The sequence below is a fragment of the Somniosus microcephalus genome, chromosome 2 (assembly GCF_052327205.1).
Source record: "Somniosus microcephalus isolate GS21.2 chromosome 2, FLI_Smic_1.0, whole genome shotgun sequence".
In the NCBI taxonomy this organism is placed as follows: domain Eukaryota; kingdom Metazoa; phylum Chordata; class Chondrichthyes; order Squaliformes; family Somniosidae; genus Somniosus; species Somniosus microcephalus.
In genome coordinates this window covers 98,665,509-98,684,403 of record NC_140988.1, presented here as the reverse complement: position 1 = coordinate 98,684,403, position 18,895 = coordinate 98,665,509, and the positions used below count along the sequence as shown (strand labels likewise).

The window sequence follows — 18,895 nt, the reverse complement described above, 5'->3', positions numbered from 1 at the left end:
GAGCACGCCGATTGTGTGCTCAACAATGTTCCTGGTGGTGAGCTGGCTCTCGTTGTACCGCAGCTCAGCAGGGGTGTTGGGGGTACGGAGCAGTGTCATCACCCAGGTGCACAGTGGATATCCCTTGCCCCGAGGAGGCAACCACTTGGGTGATGCGGTGCCTGGAAAAGTTCTGCCACAGCAATCTAGCGCAGGATGAATGCATCATGGCTGCTGCCAGGATATTGGGCATTGACAGCATGTATCAGCTGTCTGTGGTCACAGACCAACTGGATGTTTAAGGAGTGGAATCCCTTTCAGTTGCGGAAATCCTCTGCATTCTCATGCGGTGCACGCAATGCCACATGAGTGCAGTCAATGGCGTCCTGCGCCATGGGGAAGCCCGCTATCCTCGCAAAGCCCAATGCCCGTTCATGCTGTTTGGCCCGGGTCATTGGGAAAGAGATGTACTGTCGTCTCCTTTTATAGAGGGCATTTGTGACCTGACGGATGCAGCAATGGACTGCGAACTGGGAGATATTGGCGATGTCCCCAGTAGCTGCTTGAAACGAGCCGGTGGCATAAAAGTTCAGAGCCAGAATCTGTGATCTTCACTGCCACCGACAGAGACATCCTGGTCCTCAGTAGAGGCTGCAGATCTGGCTGCAGCAGGTGGCAGAGCTCAGTGACCACCTCCTTAGTGAAGCGCAGCCTTTGCAAATACTGCTACTCAGACATATTAATGTAGGAGAATTGTTGGCGAAATACCCTGGGAGGGTAAGGTCTCCTGTACAGAGGCCTGTTGGCCCTCCTCCATCTGGCCATGACTGCCACTCTCTCTGTGTCTCTGTGGCCTCCGAATCTGCAGGTGCAGGACGACGCCCCGAATCATTGCAGCCCCCAAAGTCTCTTGGCAATCAAAGTAATGAAGGTCAAAAACAAAAGTACCTGCAAAGTGATGCTCAGTAGCCAAAACTACTTCACACAGCGTTGACTCTTTGCAGAAGTCTCTCCTTCTCTCTCTCAGGATCTCTCTCTGTCAGAACGAGTGCTGCAAAAATGTCTACCACAGAAAAAGCCAGGAAGAGGCCGCCTTTAAATAGCGCCCCCCCCAGCCCCACAGCGACTGGGAAACGTTCCAGTCTACCTGTCGATGCGTGCACCAGGCGAAAAGGAGGGGGCACCACTCAATATCCGGTCCAGGGTGCCACAAGGGCGTTGCACACTCGAATTATGTCAAGATCTGCATGCGCAGGAGATCGGGGCGGTATTGTTTAGCTCCGCCGCAAAATGTCTGGTCAATTTCGCGAGCGGCGCAGACATTGCCGCGCCCGGGCGCTAGTTGCTTTGCATCCCATTAGCGCCCTCTTAAGGCGCTAACGGGAAGTGCAAACCAACTGAATTTTTCCTCCATGTTTTCTGATTAGCTTATAGGATTAAAACAGAGGATATGTTTCAGTCATTTACTGTGACTCTGGTTTTGTGGCAGAACAGTTAACTGGAAGCTGTTAATGTGAAATTTAAGGTCTCTTTAATTACAGGCGCTAGAACATGGAGCGTCCCTTTCAGCAGTGGTGAGACAGTATCGCCGTATGATGAGCCGCCTGCGAAAACGCTTTGATGCACCCTGGCAAAACATATCATTAGTATATTCAGAACTGGAAGACTGGCTTGATAAGAAAAAAAGTAAGAGGTTTACCGACACAAATATGAGCAGGTTGAGATTTTTCCTTCCATAAACTTTATTCATGCAAGATCAACAACTGATGTCACCCATTTTTCAACATTTTAAATGGCTCCTTTTTGCATTACTAACATTGTGTCATGAGTGTGGACAATGCGCTGCCTTAGTAATCTAATATTCGTTGAAGCTGGGGATGGACCACTTAACAGACTTAAACATTTTCTTGAATCAAACTGTAAAAGTAGGTTAGTGAGGAAAAATTACTTGTGCTACAAAGTGGTTAATACCCATGTGTCTCCTAAACTGGGAGCTTCAAATTTTATTATTGTCACATATATGTTTTCCTCAGTAAAAGCTGAGTTTGCTGATGACACTAAGTTAGGTAGCACAATAAATAGTATAGATGGGAGCAGAAAGTTGAAAAGGGACATTGATAGATTAAGTGAGTGGGCAAAACAGTGGCAGATGGAGTTCAATATGGGGAAGTGTGAGATATCCACTTTGGACCTAAGAAAGATAGTTCAGAGCATTTTCTAAATGGTGAGAAGCTAGGAACTGTGGAGGAGCAGAGAGATTTAGGGCTCCAAGTACAGAATTCACTAAAAGCTAGTGGACAGGTACAAAAAATAATTAAAGCTAATGGAATGTTGGCCTTTATCTCGAGAGGGCTGGAATACAAAGGGGTGGAAGATATGTTACAGCTGTACACAGCTCTAGTTAGACCCCATCTAGAGTACTGCAGTCAGTTCTGGGCACTGCACTTCAGGAAGAATATATTGGCCTTGGAGGGGGTGCAGCGCAGATTCACCAGAAAGATACCAGACCTATGAGGACAGGTTGTGCATAGACTAGGCTTATATTCCCTTGAATATAGAAGATTAAGGGGTGATGTAATTGAGTTGTTTAAGATGATCAAAGGAGTTGATATGGTAGTTAGAGACCATTTCCCCCGGTGGGAGAGTCCAGGACAAGGGGCATACCTTAAAATTAGAACTAGGCTGTTCAGGTTGATGTCAGAAAGCACTTCTTCACACAAAGGGTAGTGGAAATCTGAAATGCTCTCCCCCAAAAAGCTGTTGAGGCTAGATCAATTGAAAATTTCAAAACTGATGTTGATAGATTTTTGTTAGGCAAGAGTATTAAGGGTTATGGAACCAAGGCAGGTAGATAAGAATCAGCCATGATCTAATTGAATGGTGGAACAGGCTTGAGGGGCTGAATGGCCTACTCCTGTTCCTATTCCTATGGTCCTATGCTCTATAGTTACTAGGAAAAGTGTGCCCCTGAATTTACACCTTGTGTATGAACATTTAATGGCTTCATCTATAGATATGTGAAGAGAAAAAGATTGGTGAAGTTAAGCGTAGGTCCCTTGCAGTCAGAATCAGGGGAATTTATAATGGGGAACAAAGAAATGGCAGACCAATTAAATGCATACTTTGGTTCTGTCTTCACAAAGGAGGACACAAATAACCTCCCAGAGATGTTGGGGAACATAGGATCTAATGAGAGAGAGGAACTGAATGAAATCAGTATTTGTAGGGAAATGGTGTTAGGGAAATTGACGGGATTGAAGGCCGATAAATCCCCAGGGCCTGATAACCTACATCCTCGGGTACTTAAGGAAGTGGCCCTAGAAATAGCAGATGCATTGCTGGTCATCTTCCAAAATTCTATAGACTCTGCAACAGTTCCCATGGATTGGAGGGTAGCTAATGTAACCCCACTATTCAAAAAAGGTGGTAAAGAGAAAATGGGGAATTATAGACCGGTAAGCCTGTCATCGGTAGTGGGGAAAATGCTAGAGTCCATTATAAAAGATGTAATAGCAGAGCACTTGGAAAACAGTGACAGGATCAGACAAAGTCAACATGGATTTACAAAAGGTAAATCATGCTTGACTAATCTACTGGAATTTTTTGAGGATGTAACTGGTAGAATAGATAAGGGAGAACCAGTGGATGTGGTGTATTTGGACTTTCAGAAGGCTTTCGATAAGGTCCCACATAAGAGATTAGCATGTAAAGTTAAAGCACATGGGATTGGGGGTAAGGTACTGACTTGGATAGAGAACTGGTTGGCAGACAGGAAGCAAAGAGTTGGAACAAACGGGTCTTTTTCTGAGTGACAGGCAGTGATTAGTGGGGTACCGCAGAGATCGGTGCTAGGTCCCCAGCTATTCACAATATATATTAATTGTTGTGTATGTACCTTTAAGAGAATAACTGGTCTCAGACTGCAGTACTGGCAGTGACCACCCCTGTATAAAAGGCGCTAGAGAGCCTCTGTTGTTTAGATTCGTTTATGCCTTTCACCAGTAAAGACTTGTTTGTTTCTCTCCTGCTAGTCCGTGTCTCAATCATTCACGGACTTAACACTGGCGACGAGTTAGAAACGAACTTACCTGCAACTCAGCAGCAGCTCCGACGACGTTGTTGAAGGTCGGAGCCAGAAGAAAGAAAAAAAAAAATAGGCCATTGAAACTCGAGAAACGGGCGTCGACCGTCAATCATCGAGTTCAAAACTTGCAGGAGAGACTGTCCAGAGCCAGGCTGGGTTCCTCGGTCCGTGGTTTCCCAGCTAATCGGGCTGGTGGCAGGTAGTGCCCTGATCCTTCCTGGGCTGCGGCGGGCTGAAGCTCGATCGGGTGGCCTTTCAACGGGGCCAGGCAGCGAGTCGGGAAGCAAGGAGAGAGAGAGAGGGTGGAGCACACAGGGCGCGGCTGGTGTTTCAAAGCTGGGCAGCGTTCGGACCTCAGAAGAGGGAGGGAAGTGTCCCAGAGGGTCCGCTCCACGACGGGAAGATAATAAAAGAAAACGAATTAATATTTAACGCGCAGGAAACCGTGGAAAGCAGCGCTAACAACAGCGGGGAAGAAGACAAAGCGCGGGAGGCGCCATTTTGATAAATCGGGGAAGAAGGCAAAGCGCGGGAGATGCCATTTTAGATTTGCAAGATGCCGAAGACTGGCTGTATCACTGCTTTTGATAATACATTAGAGGACTGGACCACGTATGTGGAAAGAGTCGAGGTATATTTCGAGGCAAATGAAATAGCGGAGGGGAAAAAGGCATCAATATTGCTAAACGTAATGGGCGCTAGAACGTACGGCCTATTGCGGGATCTGATTACTCCAGCCAAACCGAAGGCGAAGAGTTTTAATGAAATTGTTGCTGTTCTACAGGAGCACTTAAACCCTGCACCGCTGTTGATAGCAGAAAAATTTAAATTCCACAGGAGAACTCAGCACAAAGATGAGAGCAATGCTGAGTATCTTACGGAACTACGCAAGCTATCAAAGCACTGCCAGTTCGGAGCAGGACTGGCAGATACCCTATGGGACAAATTTGTCTGTGGACTCCTGAGTGAAGGAACACAGAAGAAGTTACTCGCAGAAAAAGAGCTGACGCTAGATAAGGCTTTCAGCGTGGCAGTATCGTATGCAGCAGCAGCCAGGGGAGCTGCAGAAATTCAACAAAAACCACAGGAATACGGCGCCCACGAAATGACACGGGGATTTGCAAAATGTTATCGCTGCGGCAGAACTAACCATGACCAGAAGGACTGCTGGTCCAAAGACAAAATATGCAGACAATGTGGGAAGATTGGACACATTGCACGAGTTTGTAGGTCTGGGAAGAAGACCAGCGACAACAAAAATGCTACTAAGGAACCGTACAAGAAAGTACAAAAGATGACGGACAGTAGTTCCGAAGACCAGATGAGCGATAGTGAATCCGAGAACAGGAGGTTAAGCTGTCTCAAACTTCACAATGTAATCGCAAAAGAGGATCACCGAACCATTTGGGTCACCCTCACGATAGCAGGGTCCCAAGTTAAAATGGAATTGGATACAGGATCAGCGCTAACCATCATGAATCGACGAGACTATGAGCGGCTATTTTCACACATACCCTTGAGAGAGACATCCATCGTCTTGACGACGTATACGGGGCAAAAAGTATACCCCAGAGGAAAAATAAGGGTGCCTGTCGAATACAATGGCAAGAAAATACAGAAATTGTATCTCTACATACTGCCAAATGGTGGACCACCGTTATTGGGACGGGAATGGATCAGGAAAATAAACTTAGATTGGCATTCCATTCATGCAATGATGGTGGACGGTAAAAAAGATGAAGACATCACTCCTGGACGATTGTCAACAATCTTAGCTAACGCCAAAGAGGTATTTCAACAAGAACTGGGCACGCTTAAAGGCGTAACCGCCTCGTTAAAAATAGAAGAGAATGCAGTTCCCAAGTTTTTCAAAGCGAGACCGGTACCATATGCAATTCGTCCAGCTGTCGAGGCAGAGCTGGAGAATCTGGAGAAGGCGGGCGTGTTGTCTAAGGTCGACTGGAGCGAGTGGGCGACACCCATCGTTCCTGTCATGAAGAAAACGTTAAGCAATAAGTCCGGAGAGCCAAGGAAGATTCGCATCTGTGGGGATTTCAAGGTGACGGTGAACCCTGTCCTTCACACAGTACAATATTCTCTTCCAAGGATAGAAGACATCTTCGCCTCACAGTCTGGAGGGAAGCGTTTTACAAAAATTGACCTAGCACAAGCATATTTGCAGATGGAGGTTGAAGAGTCCTCTAGGAAGTATCTCACGATAAACACTCACAAAGGTCTTTACCAGTATCATCGATTGGTATTCGGAGTAGCATCGGCTCCGGCGATATGGCAAAGAGCGATGGAACAAGTCCTGCAAGGGATTCCGGGGACTCAGTGTTACTTGGACGACATCCTTGTAACAGGTGAAGATGACAGTGAACACCTTAACAACCTAGAACAGGTGCTCACTAGACTATGGGAACATGGGCTGTGAGCCAACCGCCCCAAGTGCGAATTTTTTAAGAAACAGATATCGTATTGTGGCCACGTGATTGATGAAGAGGGGTTATATAAGTCCCCTGACAAAATTGAAGCGGTTGTTAAGGCCCCAGCACCTGAAAATGTGTCGCAACTGAGGTCATTCCTCGGGTTGGTGAATTACTATCATAAGTTTTTGCCGAATTTGTCGACAATTCTGCATCCACTGAACGCCCTGCTACGAACGGGGGTAGCATGGAAATGGAGCAATGATTGTAAACGTGCTTTTCAGAAGAGTAAGGACTTAATCACTTCGAAGGAAGTATTGGCTCACTACAACCCAGCACTGCCAATCAGGCTGGCGTGTGACGCATCTCCCTACGGCATTGGGGCGGTACTGTCACATAAATTCCTTGATGGTTTGGAGAGGCCGATAGCTTTTGCATCACGCTCGTTAACTTCTGCCGAGCGTAACTACGCCCAGATTGACAGAGAGGCCCTCTGCCTAGTGTGGGGGGTGAAGAAGTTCAATCACTATCTGCACGGTCAAAAATTTACTCCACTAACCAATCATCAACCTCTTGTCTCCATTTTCAACCCTCAGAAGGGCGTACCGATAATGACAGCACAACGGCTGCAGAGCTGTTCCCTTTTCCTAGGGGCACACCAATATGACATCGAGTAGAGGGGAACTAAACAGCATGGAAATGCTGATGGATTGTCACATCTACCGTTGCCGACGGTGGAAGAAGATGACCTTGCAGTGGATCCAATGGAGTTATTCCACTCGACCATAGTCGAATGTCTCCCTGTGACGAATGCAAACATAGAAAAGGAAACACGGAGTGACCCAACACTATCACGGGTCTATGATTTAACGGCGAAGGGATGGCCAGCACATGGCGAACCACTGCTGCCAGCATTTTCGTCAAGAAGAGAACAGCTGTCAGTGTGCAGAGGAACCTTGATGTGTGGATCCAGAGTAGTAATTCCACCTAAGTTGACGGATAGAGTGCTCAATGAGCTTCATGAGGGTCATCTGGGTGGGGTAAAAATGAAGAGCTTAGCCAGAGCGTTTGTGTGGTGGCCGGGAATCGATAGAGAAATCAAAGAGATGACCAAGAGCTGTGCAGGATGCCAGAAGGTCCAAAACGCCCCACCACAAGCTCCTCTGCATCCATGGGAGTGGCCCTCATCTCCATGGCAAAGGGTGCACATTGATTTTGCTGGTCCCTTCATGGACTCGATGTTTTTAATTGCGGTGGATGCACATTCAAAGTGGCCAGAGGTAATAAAAATGTCCTCAACCACCACGGAAAAAACTATCGCAGTTTTAGGAGCCATATTCGCCAGGAATGGGCTGCCTGAACAGATTTGCTCTGACAATGGACCACAGTTTGTGTCTGAAGAGTTCCGGAGGTTCTTAAAGAACAATGGTGTTAAGCATTACACATCTGCCCCATATCATCCAACCACTAATGGATTGGCCGAGAGGTTTGTCCAAACTTTCAAGAAGGCTATCAAGGCAATGTGTAATGAAGATATACCCCTACAACACAAGGTGGATAACTTCTTGTTTGCCTACCGGAATGCGACACATGCGGTTGCCAACCAAACTCCAGCCATGATGTTCTTCAATCGAAGACTACGATGCCGCTTGGATTTGGTTAAGCCAAACGTCCGAACAGATGTGGAGAACAGGCAGTTTCAGAATATGAATGAAAGGCCGACCAGGAGTTTTAAGATAGGTCAACCAGTTTTGGCCCGGGACTACCGCACTGAGAAATGGCAGCCAGGAACGATTTGTACACGACAAGGACCTCTTATGTATACCGTGGACGTTGGGGAGAGCATTGTAAGATGCCATGCTGACCAGATTCTAGAGTCACTGGAAAACGTCAACTCCACACCACGATCTGATACACCTGGTAATGAAATCGACGTTCCAATTGCAGCTACCGCAGAACCGGTAATATTGGAAGCAGATGAACCAAACAACGACATTGATTCCGACTCAACATTGCCAGAAGAACCTGATACTCCAAAGAGGCGTTATCCAGACACAATTAGGAAGCCTCCTCAAAGACTGAACTTATAATTGCTTAAACTTAACCAATGTATCTAGCAACAGTAATTGTGATGGTAATTCATTATCATTAGTTGTTAAATGAATGTTATGTACTGTTTATCTAAAAGGGGAGGAATTATTGTGTATGTACCTTTAAGAGAATAACTGGTCTCAGACTGCAGTACCGGCAGTGACCACCCCTGTATAAAAGGCGCTAGAGAGCCTCTGTTGTTTAGATTCGTTTATGCCTTTCATCAGTAAAGGCTTGTTTGTTTCTCTCCTGCTAGTCCGTGTCTCAATCATTCACAGACTTAACATTAATGATCTAGACGAGGGAATTAGATGTGATATCTCCAAATTTGCAGACGACACAAAGCTGGGTGGGCGTGTGTGCTATGAGGAGGATGCTGAGAAACTCCAGCATGATTTGGACAGGTTGGGTGATTGGGCAGATGCATGGCAGATGCAGTATAATGTGGATAAATGCAAGGTTATCCACTTTGGTGGCAAAAACAAGAAGGCAGATTATTATCTGAAAGGCAATAGATTGGGAGAATGGGAAGTGCAACGAGACCTGGGTGTCCTTGTGCACTAGTCGCTGAATGTAAGCATGCAGGTGCAGTAGCCGGTTAAGAAGTCAAATGGTGTGTTGGCCTTCATAGCGAGAGGATTCGAGTACAGGAGCAAGGATATCTTGCTGCAGTTGTACAGGGCCTTGGTGAGACCACACCTTGAGTATTGTGTGCAGTTTTGGTCACCTTATCTGAGGAAGGATGTTCTTGCCATGGAGGGAGTGCAACGAAGATTCACCAGACTGATACCTGGGATGGCAGGAATGACGTATGAGGAGAGATTGGGTCGATTGGGCTTATATTCGCTGGAGTTTAGAAGAATGAGAGGGGATCTCATTGAAACTTATAAAATTCTAACAGGACTAGACAGACTAGATGCAGGAAGGATGTTCCCGATGGTGGGGGAGTCCAGAACCAGGGGTCACAGTCTAAAGTTAAGGGGTAAGCCAATTAGGACAGAGATGAGGAGGAATTTCTTCACCCAGAGAGTGGTGAACCTGTGGAATTCTCTACCAGAAAAGGCAGTTGAGGCCAATTCATTAAATGTATTCAAGAAGGAGTTAGATATATTTCTTAAGGCTAAACGTATCAAGGGATATGGGGAGAAAGCAGGGACAGGGTACTGAATTTGGATGATCAGCCATGATCTCATTAAATGGCGGAGCAGGCTCGAGGGGCTGAATGGCCTACTCCTGCTCCTATCGTCTATGTTTCTATGTTGCTGTTTCATCTGAAATTTTTCTTTCTGATGTTTTAGCAGAGATGTTTACACATATAAATAAATGCATCAGTGTCTCGGCTAAAAGAGCAGGGAGAGGAATTGCAAACATGTATGTTAAGTTAGTATTCCACAATATAATTTCAGTGCTTAAATTTTATCAGACAAGCTATGGAAAGGTAACATGACAGAAAATATTCAGCATTAACGACATCCATCAGGAAACTGTATGATAAATCCTTCATGTGTGATAGAGATAAAAAAGTAAAACTAGATGTTGGTAAATAAAAACAAATAATGCTGGGTGCAGAACCGGCATTTCAGAAGCTGATTAATCTGTTGTGCATTTCCAACATTTTCTTTGTTTTATTTACAATTGCTTCTTGCCATTCAGAATCTCTTACACTTTTCAAAACCATATTGGACAAATTTGTGATTTCTTTGGGGAACATATGCCTTATACATTGTTATATTGTAATCATTAATTTTATATGGTGGGGGCTGTCATTGCTGGACAATGACTTTTGTCACCCAGTCACTGTCAGACACTTCCAGAGCAGATGCTTAGTAAAACTCCCTCTATTCTACAAACCTCAGCAAAGCACCTGTGCTACACCAGTGTCATGTTTCATTTCCTGCGCCAGCCATTCTTATGAATTCAATAAAATTGTCAGTTTGAGTGCCAATTTATACCTAACGTAATAAATTCTGTTCTATGAACAAGTATCTAGGAACTGGGTTGAGACAACCTAAGCTCATTTCCCCAGTTTTCCCAATATATAAAAAAAAATTAAGATCCTTACACCTAGCAGTGGGATGAGGCTTCCATCCCATCAGTGGAAGGATTCAAGCTCAGGTGTTAGGTATGAAAGGGCTGGTGCTGGCTCCACCCCTATAAGGCCATCCTGGTAATTTCATGTACACCCATCCCACTATCCAAGCTTCTGGCCAAGATTGCTGTTATTATTTATTGATTTTGCACTGTTGTTTTAAAATGCACAGTTCATGGGTCTGGAAGGGACGCAGACAGAGTTAATCGTTTTTTCTCTTCCTTCTATTCCTTGACTCGTATGTATTAAAACAATAGTACTAAATCAATAACTTATTTGCAAAATTGTAAGTGTTGGCAGTGCTTTTGTACTGTGCTGACATGTTGTTCACTTCCTTTTCAATCCTTTCATTTCTTGACATTTAGCCTCCCTGGCTCTATGATTTCTCTGTGGCCACCTTTCCGTGTCATTTCAGTTCAGCCAATAGAAAGATCTAATTGTGGAGAATGAGCCTACCTACTTAGATGCTGAATGTTTCCTCTCTTTCTCACCATCACCCCATCTGCTACTGAGAGGGCCTCCATTTAGTGACCCTTGTCTGTAGTATGTAATTGGGTTTAAATGACAGCTAAGGTCGATAAATGAAAGAGAATGCAAGAAGAAATTGTAAGTAAACACTGAAAATGCTGCCAATGCCCAGCAGTTTGATCAACTTCTGAAATATGTTGATTGATCTACTGTGCATTTGCAGCATTATCAAGTTTTATAAAAATATTATAGAGGAACTTCAACCCCTTACGTATTGACCAAATTAACTCAAGAGTTTATCATTTCTATGAATGTAATTTTACATCCTTTCCTATCAAATGTTTTGTGATCTTATTATTCTATGGTACTTCATGTAAATCTTTCAGCCTCAATGTAAATCACAAAGAATGTTTTATGTTTGATCACAGAATATGAAGACCTGTTTGCAAAGAGAGAGTTTTGGAGAGAGATTAATGTGAGCGAATTACCAAATTTCTTCCAGGACTGCGACCACTACCCTTCCCTGCGTGAGATTAATCAAACCTGGGCTTTGATCAACAGTGGTATGTATAATTCTTCTAGGTTATTCCCCAGTCTCAGAGAAGATAAAGTAAATAACTTCTTTGTAAGCTAGTGCACAGATATACTGAAAATGACCTATGTTTCTTTTATAGTAGAATTAGTCTTTAAGATGGAGCATGATTTTCAATTAAATGACTGCAGAAAATATAAAATACCATAACAGTGGAGGTACAAGAGTGAAATAATATAAGTATTGCCCATCAGTGCAGGAGTTTGCTGTGGAATTGAATATAATATTATCCAAGTATATGTATAATGCAGTTTTGGACACCATTAATGCGCAATACATCTCTGAGGTCAGCACAGTCATGCTACTTTATGGAGCTCCATTAGGTTGTGCCATATGTGGTGCAACTTCATGCCCATGCTCCTCATGTCATGGTATTATGATCTCAACCATACATCATTGGTGGTTGCAAGCAGAGGACAGGCACTGCACCATAGGAAGGAAGGAGAAATGGGAGGGAGAATCTCTAGACTTCTTATGTCTCGACAGCTGTTTGCTTTATTACTATCGACTAGGGATATCACGTGACACATGGTAATTAGCAGAGAGAAAAGAATAAAGTTATAAATATATTTACTAAGCATAAAATCCATGAGGGAGATTTTCTATCTGGGTGGCAAATGAGGATGATGCTATTGGCAGTGCGCTCACAGCACCTGCCCAATGCGGCAGTTGGGAGGCCCGAACTGTTTTCAAATTCAGGCCTCACTAACATTTTCCCAGCAAGCTGTGGACGCCAGTTTCCCGCAAGTGAAAATCATCCCGTTGTAGCGTGCAACTGGATGGCAGGCCTGGCCTATTGGGAGGATGGGGAGAGAGTGGTGCCGGGGGGAACTAGACTGGCCAGCAATGGGCCAGTAGGTCCTGAAGGAGCACTCCTACTTCTCCTGGCCTCACAAAAGTTATAAAAATGGACAGAAAAGGTACCTTTTCGTAAAGGCCTCTAATGGTCCCTTTAAGGACCGCCCATTAGGTCTCTCAGCACCTGGAGAAAGTGGGAGTTGCATGCGCCATGCAGTCACCCCCCACCCCCTATTTATGGACATTGTAATCAGGGTGGAAAAACAGGTGTAGAACCCCAATTTGCATATTTAAACAGATTCCCGTATGTTTTGGGTGGGAGTGCTGGGCACCCATTTTACAGGCCTGCCTGAAATTGATTCAGGCAGGAAATTGGGTGAACAAGTACCCGACCAGATTTTCCTCTGTCAGTCACCCGATTTCAGGCAAGAAACAGGCGGCCCGCAGTTGAAAATTCCCCCTCCATCATCATATCAATAAATAGATCAAAAATCTTATATCTGCATGCACTTATTGTCAATTTCATCTATCATAAATTCCTATGCCCACATTTCTAATGCATTTTGCAAATTTGTCACATTGTAATCATACTTTCCTTCTAGTAGAGGTGCTGCAGCACCACTAGCAGGGGGTTGTATTTACAGCATGTAATGTTTACATGGGCAGTTTCCATTATAAATGTGTACATAGAAATTTATACTGGAAATATATAAAAATAAGGACAAAAGGTATGAATTTAAAATGAGAATACAGTCACGTCTGCTCACCCTAGTCCAATTACATTCAAATTCCCTCAAACTACGTTTCACCTGAAGACTACACTTGGTCTTGATTTCCTGGGGGGAGCGGGGGGGGCACAATCCTCTCCAAGCTGTACTCAGCTGGACACAGATGCTGGACCCCGGGGGCTATCACTGAGAAGGAGAATGATAGAGGTGCATTAGTAACTTAGTCAGGTACTGACAAACGTGCCACGCACACTCTCCACGATAGCAGACAGGATGGAGGAGACCAACTCGATTGATAGTGGATTGGTAGCGCAGGGAATTTCGAGAATGTCTGCCGTGGAGAGAGAATCAACCTCCACGGAGCTTCAAGCAAGACTTTCAAATGAGTCCATGTAGGCTATGACCACGGCCGTGCAGACTTTGGATGCCAACTTGTTTGTCGCCTTAAACAGGATGACAGATACCTTATCCGTGGCCTCACAACATGTCACTGATTTTCACTAATCTAGTCAGTAACAGAGTGGCAGGAGTGATATGGCACTGGCCCATGATAGGGATTATGGCGAAAGGGAACATGGAAGTGGGAACTCCACGCAAAGCACTCCCACTTCTCACCAGTTGCCCCCCTCAGCCAGTACCCGACATGCTGCTTCATCTCCCGAATGTCGAGTCTGCCCCTCCACAGGTGCAGGTGGAGCAGTCTTTCCTGGGGCCCTCAAGGGCTCCAAAACCCAGAGGTCATATGCCAAAGGCATCTCAGCAGTCAGGGCAGGAATCTGAGCAGCCTGTCGCTGCTGAAGTCACGTGGGATGCACCACATAGAAGCATTAGGAAGCGTAAGTTGAAGAAATTGTAATTCACCAAGGGTAGCCACACGAGTGTTTGACAAAATATTATGGATGTTACGTTTCCTTTTTTTTATACTGACACACGGGGAGAAATTTGTGTGGTTTGCACTACACAGTAACACCATTAGATGGCGCTAAAACACTGTTGCGAGCTCTAACGACACCTTATGTTGGCTCCAGCGCTGCACGCCATATCGGTCCTGCCGGTAGTGCTGCCGCTGAATTCGATCGTCGGGGACCTCACCATCATGGAGATTGTGATGTCAGTGAGTGTGCAATGCTCACTTGACGCCCGATCTCCCAACTTCATTACAGCCAATGAACTTACCAGCTGGAGAAAACAATGACGGCTTCAGGTGGCGTGCAGCAGCAGGAAGGCGGCTCCAGCGACACTATTTAAAGGGACCATCACCAATCACTCGCACCTGATAAGTTTTTGAAGTTTGAGTGGCTATGTGCTACTTCCTGCTACTGCAACAATTTTCTTTAGTCTTTTCAAGGTTATTTGATATCAGGGAGTGTTGGCAAGTACAAAATTCCATAATTATTTCTGAAAAGCTTCAACGTACAACACTTGCTAAAAGTCATGGGGGCTGTACTGGCAGTGGACCTTGCCCTCCAGGATCTACAGTGGAGGGAGCAGAGGAAGCGAGAAAGACAGGAACATGTGCACAGAGGAAGGAGGAGGGCATCAGTGCTCTCAATTGGAGACCTTACCCTCCTAGGCTCTTCCAACATCACATCTCCTATCTTCAATTAAGCAAGGAGCAGTGTATTAGGAGACTCCGCTTCACCAAGGAGGTGGTCACAGAACTCTGCCACCTCCTGCAACCAGACCTCCAGCCTCATACCAGGGCGACCACGGCTCTCCCAGTGGCAGTCAAGGTCACCTTGGCCCTCAATTTCTTCGCCAGCAGATCCTTCCAGTCTGCAGCAGGAGACATATCTAACATCTCACAGTTCGCCGTCCATCGCTGCATCCAGGTAGTCACTGAGGTTCTCTACAGCAGGAGAAGGGACTGCATTGCCTTCCCGATTACCAGAGAGAAGCAAGCCGAGCGTGCATGTGCCTTTGCCAGTATAGCAGACTTCACAGTGGTGCAGGGTGCCATTGACTGCACCCACGTGGCCTTTACGGGCACCACATAACAATCCTGAGATCTTCCGTAACTGTAAAGGCTACCACTCACTTAATGTGCAGTTGGTGTGTGACCACACACAGTGAATCCTAAATGTCAATGCCCGCTATCCTGGCAGCAGCCACGATGCCTTCATCATGTGTCAGATCGGTGTGCCAGCAATCTTCCAGCCACCACGTCAACCTCGCGACTGGGTGCTCGGAGACAAGGGCTAGCCGCTCTCCATCTGGCTCATGACTCCCCTCCGCAACCCCAACACTCGTGCCCAGCACTCATATAATGAGAGCCATGCCACCACCAGGAACATCATCGAGCAGATCATCGCCCTACTGAAGCAACAGTTCCGCTGCCTTGACCGCTCTGCTTTGGGAGGAGCCCTCCAGTACTTGCCAGAGCGGGTATCCCATTTTGTGGTGGTCGGCTGCATGCTCCACAACTTGGCCATCATGAGGGCGCAGCCCTTGCCAGCAGGGATTGTGGAACCACCTCAGGCGGAGGATGAGGGAGAGGAGGAGGACGAGGAACAGGAGGGAGGGCGGAGGCAGCGAGACCATCGACCTTCCAGACGGGCTGTCCATGACCGGCTCATCAGACTCCGATTCGCATGAATAAAACCCCAGATCCCCGTAGCTCACCACATCCCCATCATAGAATCCCTGTCTCACGCCATATCCCAGCGTCTTCTGGGTGTAAAGTTGAAATGAGAGAGACCACAAAATATTCCAAGCACAATTAATAAATTAATCTATAAACATATCAGGCATATCATATGAATTCTAATAACCCTTGTGCCTGCCATAGTCGAATAGCTGTCATTGTGTGCAATGTGTGAGATGTGGCTGTGAATGTTGGTAGGTAGAGATTGTTGGTGGGTGACTGGTGGGTGTGTGGTGCATTGAGCTGTGTGTGAAGCTTTTGGTACAGATGGAGGTATATAGCATTTGTTGAAGCCTTCACTCACCCTGACCACCTGTGTGATGTCATTGAAATTCTTCCTGCACTGGGTGTGGGACCTGGGGACTATGTGACATGGTGTGCCACCTCCCTCGACATAGCCTGACAGACTTGTGGCGATGGCCTCCTGCCAGTTGGTGGGTACAGGACCACCCGCCTTCTCTGCACAGCTAAAACCAATGCCTCCAAAGCTTCATCAGAAAATCTCTGGGCTCTCTCCCTGGGAGTGGCAATCTGCCATCGGGATTTGTAATTATGTGCTACTTCTCCTTGTCCTTTTTATGGTTGTTGATGCAGCTGCACACCCAACAATGCTGAGAATGAGGTGTTGCAGCATCAAGAACCTCCCCTTTAAGTAGTGAAAAAAGCTTGCGACAATCATTACTTGTGTTTAGACTGCCCCCGATTTGGTCCAGCTTTTCAGTCTAACGCCAATGAGCTTGAGTTTTTAGACGAGAATTATGACTGCAAACATTTTAATGAGTGAGGACGAATTTTGCATGCATCTTCGATGATTTTCAGGTGGCGCTACTTAACCATTTCTTGGCGATAACAAATTTTTAGCTCATTAAATTTAATGATTTGCACAACTTCCACATCTTGCCCATTATTGCATCCCAAGGGCCAACTCGCCCTTTCACTTGTTTCATGATAAATGTCAATATAACCTGGGACCCATTGGGCAGATGTGCAATGGGTGAACGAATGGTCAAAGGACTGTTAAGTGCAAAGGGGGAAGTGGGTGTTGGTGCTGGTGTTGGGAGCGGACCGCGGGATTTCATTTGTTATGTTTCACACTAGGCGAACCTTTCCGATATTAGCGCATCCCTGGCAACAATATAAGTGGCTGGTCTGGCAATGGGTGCCCTATCTTCATCTTCCTGCTCCTCCTCCTCTGTGTTCTCCTCATCCAAAGCTAAGTGATGAGCCCATTTGTCTTCCTCCACCTGCAAACCTCCCTCCTGTGGACTTCGCTCCTATGCACGTGCTGATCTCAGCACAGCACATCGTCACTACCCAGTATTCAGCCAATTCGATTCACTCCACATGATATCAAGAAACAGCTGAGCACACTGGATACAGCATATTTTGTGGGCCCCGACAACATCCCGGCTGTCGTGCTGAAGACTTGTGCTCCAGAACTAGCCGCGCCTCTAGCCAAGCTGTTCCAGTACAGCTATAATGGTGGCATTTATCCGATAATGTGGAAAACTGCCCAGGTATGTCTTGTCCAAAAAAAACAGGACAAATCCAATCCGGCCAATTACCGCCCCATCAGTCTACTCTCAATCATCAGCAAAGTAGTGGAAGGTGTCGTCGACAGTGCTATCAAGCAGCGCTTACTCACCAATAACCTGCTCACTGATGCCCAGTTTGGGTTCCACCAAATCCACTCGGCTCCAGACCTCATTACAGCCTTGGTCCATACATGGACAAAAGAGCTGAATTCCAGAGGTGAGGTGAGAGTGGCTGCCCTTGACATAAAGGCAGCATTTGACTGAGTGTGGCATCAAGGAGCCCCAGTAAAACTGAAGTCAATGGGAATCGGGGAGAAAACTCTCCACTGACTGGAGTCATACCTAGCACAAAGGAAGATGGCTGTGGTGGTTAGAGGTCAATCATCACAGCCCAAAGACATCACTGCAGGAGTTCCTCAGGGCAGTGTCCTAGGACCAACCATCTTCAGCTGCTTCATCAATGACCTTCCCTCCATCATAAAGTCAGAAGTGGGGATGTTCGCTTATGCCTGCACAGTGTTCAGCGCCATTCACAACTCCTCAGATAATGAAGGAGTCCATGCCCACATGCAGCATAACCTGGACGACATTCACGCTTGGGCTTATAAGTGGCAGGTAACATTCGCGTCACACAAGTACCAGGCAATGACTATCTCCAACAAGCGAGTGGCTAACCATCGCCCCTGGACATTCAACGGCATTCCCATCACCGAATCCCCCACCATCATTATCCTGGGGGTCACCATTGACCAGAAACTTAACTGGACCAGCCACATAAATACTGTGGCAACAAGAGCAGGTCAGAGGCTGGGTATTCTGCAGCGAGTGTCTCACCTCCTGACTCCCCTGACTCTACAAGGTGATGGAATACTCTCCACTTGCCTGGATGAGTGCAGCTCCAACAACACTCAAGAAGCTTGACACCATCCAAGACAAAGCAGCCCACTTGATTGGCACCCCATCCACCACCTTAAACATTGACTGCCTCCACCACCGGTGTACCATGGATGCAGTGTGTACCATCTACAAGATGCACTGCAGCAACTCGCCAGGGCTTCTTCAGCAGCACCTCCCAAACCCGCGACCTCTACCACCTAAAAGGACAAGGGCAGCAGGCGCATGGGAACATCACCACCGCCAAGTTCCCCTCCAAGTCACACACCATCCCGACTTGGAAGTATATTGCCATTCCTTCATCGTCGCTGGGTCAAAATCCTGGAACTCCCTACCTAACAACACTATGGGAGTACCTTCACCACACGGACTGCAGCGGTTCAAGAAGGCAGCTCACCACCACCTACTCAAGGGTAATTAGGGATGGGCAATAAATGCTGGCCTTGCCAACGACGCCCAGATCCTATGAACGAATAAAAAAAAGGTCAACTTCATGCCCTGCAGATGTGTGCCACTGCGCTGGCCCCATATTCTATTTTGGTGCACAGGAAGTGCCGTGAAGGAAGT

General features: G+C 46.3%; 1 pseudogene across 1 annotated transcript in view; it reads left to right on the top strand.

Annotated features, from left to right (window-relative positions):
• LOC147122828 (uncharacterized) overlaps nt 1-18,895 on the top strand; it is a 1,078,287-nt pseudogene that overhangs the window by 854,149 nt on the left and 205,243 nt on the right. Inside the window, exons 17-18 of the transcript XR_015080342.1 lie at nt 1,521-1,665; nt 11,566-11,700. The product of XR_015080342.1 is annotated as an uncharacterized LOC147122828 (transcript). The remainder of the gene's footprint in view (nt 1-1,520; nt 1,666-11,565; nt 11,701-18,895) is intronic.